This window comes from Oratosquilla oratoria, unplaced genomic scaffold (genome assembly GCF_046742065.1).
Source record: "Oratosquilla oratoria isolate Oo_2021 unplaced genomic scaffold, ASM4674206v1 SCAFFOLD71, whole genome shotgun sequence".
Classification (NCBI taxonomy): Eukaryota; Metazoa; Arthropoda; class Malacostraca; order Stomatopoda; family Squillidae; genus Oratosquilla; species Oratosquilla oratoria.
Window position 1 is genome coordinate 695,001 of NW_027467735.1, and position 6,075 is coordinate 701,075.

Here is a 6,075-nt window from a genome sequence, read left to right on the forward strand (position 1 = left end):
CGGGGAAAGCTGGGAGGGGGGGACGTAGAGGGGAGAGGTGGAGGGGGAGGTTAAGGGGAGAGGTGGGAAGGGGGAGGACAAGGGAATAGGAAGAAGGCGGAGATCAAGGGGAGAGGTGTAAGAGGAGTGGTCATAGGAAGAGGTGGGAAGGGGGAGGTGAAGAGGAATGTGTGAGGGGAGATGTGGTAGGGGGAGGTCAAGGGGAGAGGTGGGAAGGGGGAGGACAAAAGGAGAATAGGAAGGAGAGGTCAAGGGGAAAGGTGGGAAGGGGAGGTCAAAGGGAGGGGCAGGAGGGGGAGGTCAAGGGGAAAATGGGAAAGGAGAGGTCAAGGGGAAGGTGGTGAGGTCAAGGGGAGAGTTGGGAAGGGGGAGGTCAAGGGGAGAGGAGGTAAGAATAGGTCATGGGGAGAGGTGGGCGTGGGAGGTCAAGGGCAGAAGTTGGAAGGGGGAGGTCAAGGGGAGAGGTGGGAAGGGGGATGTCAAGGGGAGAGGTGGGAAGGAGGAGGTCAAGGGGAGGGGTTGGGAGAGAAGGCCAAGGTGGGAAGGAAGAGGTCAAGGGGAAGGTGGGAGGCGAGAGATCAAGGGGAAAATGGGAGGGGAGAGGTGGGAAGGGGAAGATGAAGGGAGAGGTAGGAGGGGGATGTCATGGGGAAGGTGGGAGGGAAGAAGTCAAGGGAAAGTAGGGGGAGAGGTTAAAGGGAAGGCGGGGAGGTCAAAGTGAAAATGTGAAGGTGGTTGATTATGGGGAGACATGTGATGGGGAGGTCAAGGGGAGAGGTGGGAGGGGAGAGCTCAAGAGGAAGGTGGGAGTTTGGAGGTGGCAGGGGGCGATCAAGGGAAGAGGTGGGAATGGGAGGTCAAAGGGGGAGGTCAAGGGGAGAGGTGGGAGGGGAGGTCAAAGGGAGAGGTTGGAGAGGGGAGGTTATGAGGAGAGGTGGGAAGGGGTAGGTTAAGGGAAGAGTTGGGAAAGGGAAGGTGGGAGGGGAGATGTGGTTGAGGGATGGCAAGGAGAGAGGTAGGAAGGGGAAGGTCAAAGGGAGTAGTGGGAAGGGGGAGGTCAAGAGGAGAGGTTGGAGGGGGAGGTCAATGGGAAGGTGAGAGGGGAGAGATCAAGGGGAAGGTGGGAGTGGAGAGATGGGAGGGGGAGGTCAAGGAGAAGATGTATATATATATATATATATGTATATATATATATATATATATATGTATATATATATATATATATGTATATATATATATATGTATGTATGTATGTATATCAGCTATTTATAGATTTCAAACGGGCATATGATAGTGTGCATAGACCATCAATGTGTCACATAATGGCAGAACTGAATATTCCAGCTAAATTGATATCCCCCATTAAAACCTGCTACATAGGAAGCAGATGTACAGTAAGAGTTGTAATGAATGATACAGAATGTTTCAATATACACAATGGCCTTAGGCAGGGATGTATGCTGTCTCCTTTACTGTTTAATCTTGCACTGGAGAAAGCAGTCAGGCTGATTACCAACCATCCAGGTGGAGCTAAGTTACAATTACTTAATTCAGCATGTAAAAGAGCCCACAAGATATGGAAACTTACTCGATCTTTTAATCACTAGCCGTGAAAGCATGGTAACTGATGTAGAAGTCGGTGAATCTGTTGCAAATAGCGATCACAACTTAGTTAGATTCAAACTCCTAAACAATTTTAGAATAGATACTTGTGTTTCTAAAATACCCGATTTCAGTAAAGCTCAGTTCATAGGACTACGTCAGGAGCTTCAGCTTACAGATTGGGAGGCAAAATTAAACGAAAGACCTGTAGATCAGATGTGGGAAATATTTCAAAATACGCTCACTAAGATGATTCAAACTTACATTCCTTTTAAGGACAGACGTCCCCCAAATCAGGCTCGCCCAAAGTGGCTCGACAAAGAAACTGAAAAAAGTATTGCTAAAAAGAGACAGGCTTATAAGAAATATAAGTGCTCGGGTGCATCTAATGACTATGAAAATTATGTATCAATACAGAGAGATTTAAAAAAGACAATAAGAAAAAGAAAACGACAATACGAAATGAAAATCGCTGATAAATCCAAAGAGAATCCCAAAGAATTCTATAGTTACATTAGAGATAAAAAGGTTGTTAGGAATCACATTGGTCCACTATTATCTGCTGACGGTCAACTTGAATATTCAAATGAAGGAATGTGTAATATCTTAAACAATTATTTTAGCTCGGTATTCGTAAACGAAACACATCAAAGTGAATTCCAAACTGAAACCTGTGAAAAGTCTGGGGTAAACTTACTCACTACGGTAAATATAACAAAAGAAAAAATTAGAAGGTGTATAGACAAACTCAAAGTTAATAAAACACCAGGGCCTGACGGTTGGCATCTAAGAATCTTAAAGGAAATAAAAAATGAGATTGTTGTTCCATTAGAATATATTTTCAAGAAATCCATCATATCCGGAGATGTCCCAAGAGAATGGAAGCTAGCTAACGTTACTCCCATATTCAAAAAAGGTGACAAAAAGAAACCAAATAACTATAGGCCTATAAGTTTGACTTCAATCGTAGGAAAAATAATGGAAACTATCATCAGAGATGCTATCGAACATCATTTAGAAAGTAACCGTTTGATAAATGATAGCCAGCATGGTTTCAGACGGAAACGTTCTTGCGTGACTAACTTACTCGAATTCTACAACACAGTTATCTCAAATTATGACAAAAGAAACAATATAGATTTAATATATCTAGACCTTGCAAAAGCTTATGATACCGTCCCACACGAAAGACTACTTACTAAATTAGCTTTGCATGGAATAAGTGGTAGCCTATTAGGTTGGACTAGCAATTGGTTGAATGGTCGAAAACAGAGAGTTGTTTTAAATGGAAATACTTCTGGATGGAAAGTGTTGCAAGTGGAGTTCCTCAGGGTTCCGTTCTTGGGCCACTTCTATTCATAGTATATATAAATGATATAGACCCTGGACTAGAATCTACTGTTTCCAAATTTGCTGATGATACAAAACTGTGCGGAATGGCAAATGATCACTCAAACCAATTAGATATTCAACAAGATTTAGATCAATTACAGCAATGGTCTGAAAAGTGGCTAATGAAATTTAACACAAGTAAATGCAAGGTAATGCACATAGGTAAAAATAACAGTAAGTACGATTACAAGTTATTTAGTAATTCGTTAACAAAAGTGGATAGTGAAAAAGATCTCGGCGTAATTATCAGTAACGACCTCAAATCATCCAAGCAGTGTATTTCAGCCTCTGAGAAAGCAAATAAGATTCTGGGACTGATTGCGCGATCTTTTGATTTCAAAAGTCCATCACTCATTAACAAGCTATATAAATCGTTAGTTCGTCCACATTTGGAATATGCTGTTTCCGTATGGTCACCGAATCTCATTAAAGACATTGACAGACTGGAAAAAGTACAACGGCGAGCCACAAAACTGATTCCAAATATCAAAAATAAATCATACGAAAATCGACTAAAACACATGAATCTGTTTTCCCAAAAAAAGCGTAGACTCAGAGGTGACTTGATACAGGTCTTTAAGATTTTAAAGGGAATTGACAACATCAAAAGTGACCAAATTTTCACATTGAATGAGAATCAGACAAGAAACAATGGTCTCAAACTATCCGGAAATAGATTCAGTTTGGAAGTAGGTAGAAACAACTTTGCCAACCGTGTAGTAAATGAATGGAATAAACTTCCTGCACAGGTAGTGCAATGTAGTTTAGTTCGAAGCTTTAAGAATCATTTAGATAAATACCTAAGTAAGATGCTGTAATGATTATAATTTATCTTATATTATTTGCTTTTGTTTTGTCATCATTTGTCTGTCTGATTTTCATTTATTATTAGTTATATGTCAATTTATTATTATTTACTATTTACCTGTTTGTTTATTATTCAACTATACCTATGCATTTATTTGTTATTTACATTATTATAGTTTTTATTTATTGTTTTATTATTAATATGATTTTTTTTTCGCATCCGACCTAGATATGGATCAAAAGGTCTCCTGTCGGCATGCTCCGCCTTTGTAATCCTTTGTAGTCAGATAACCCACCACGTTTATGCCGATGATGTGGATGTGGTGGCCGAGACTGTGCAGGAAATTAACGAGATCTTTACAGTATTTCAGAGAACAGCAGAACAGATAGGCCTAAAATGCAATGAGCAGAAAAAATAAGTTATGAAACTAAGTAGAAATGGGAATTATTCACCAGGATAAGAGCAAGTTGGATTACTAAGGGTGAAGAAAGTGGATAAGTTCAAGTACCTGGGATCCATTGTCAGTAAGAGGAATGAATTGGACATAGAAATAAACGAACGAATAGCTGTAGGAAACAGATGTTACGCTGCCATGGCATCTGTAATGAAGAGTCGGACCATCAGCAGAAGAACTAAGATAAGAACATGTAATATTATAATAACACCAACAGTCCTGTACGGATGTGAGACATGGACACTAACAAAAGAAAGGGGGAAGAGACTGGAATTTTTTTTAAAACAATATCCTAAGAAGAATCCTCGGCCCATTATATGATGAAGAAGAAGGGAAATGGATACGAAGGCATAACAGGGAAATTAGAGATCAGACTCGGCAACCGTACATTCTGGATGAAATACGGGGAAGAAGAACAAGGTGGGCTGGACACTGCGTACGAATGAAGGCAGACACACTACCAAAAATGGTGATGGAAGGAGGAGTAGAGGGCAAACGGCCAGATTTAAGGATGGAGTAAAGAAGGACGTGGAGAGGGTGGCACCTAGAGAGGACTGGAAAGAATTTGAAGAGGATAGAACAATTTGGAGAGGCATAATGAAATATATAATATATATATGTACGTATATATATATACATATATATATATTATATATGTGTATGTGTGTGCGTGCGTGTGTGTGTGTGTGTCTGTGTGTGTGCGTGTATGTGTGTGTGTTTGTGTGTGTATGTGTATGTATATGTATATATATGTATATATATATATATATATATATATATATATATATATATATATATATATGTTTTGTTAAAAACAACTGCGCATTCGGCACTACAAAGCTTCTTAAGTAGATTTTCAAGTCTTCTGAATGTAGATTTCTGTTTTTCACAGGACAGACGGAATAATAAATTTCCAGTAGGCATTAGGAACTTTTGTTGAGAAAGAATGTACAGACGTTTCGCTAAACGCAGTTGGCATTTTCAATGTAATAGAGACAGAGAGTACAGGACATAATAAACATAGAAAGAAAGCTCTGGGAGAGGTCACAACATAAGACACGGGGGGAGGTCACGACGTAAAATACGGGGAGAGGTCACATTACATGTGTGGGATGACGGGGGGATTTTGTCACTGTGGGGCAAATGTCCGTTGAGGGCCAAGTGTCCTCTCTATGAGTCAAGCAGAAATAAACAGGGCCACTCAAGTCCTAGTTAATAATGGACATTCCAATCAAGACTGCCAGCGTGTCTTAAAAAGTGTCATCAACAAATGGTACCACGGGCCTCCCACCCCAGTAGCAGGCGAAGGTGAGATTTTTACCTTGTCTTACCGTGCCCAAATGTCCACAGCTTACAAGGAAGATGCGAAGGTTCTGAATAGGATCATTCATCGAAACATAACACCCAAAAGTGAGAATGACAAAGTTCGTCTCTCTATATATTACCGCAACAAAAAAACAGCTACACTTTTAATTAGAAACAACACTTCTCCTCGCCCCGAAGGTTCCGCTTGCACCAACGTAGTATATAAATTTTCCTGCCCCCTAGAGGACTGTACGCCTCTCGACTGCTACGTTGGCCAAACGAGAACGACATTGTCGAGAAGAATGTCTTCCCACTTGTCAAGTGGAGGCCCCAAACTACACCTACTAGAAAAACACAACACACAAATCACAAGAAAACTTTTAGAAGACAACACCGTCATTCTCGCCAAGGAATCAGAAAAGTCTAGACTTTTCTTCCTGGAAGCAATTATCATACGAGACATACAACCAACTATCAACAGACAAGTGGAAGCCCCTACATTACTCCCCAGTAT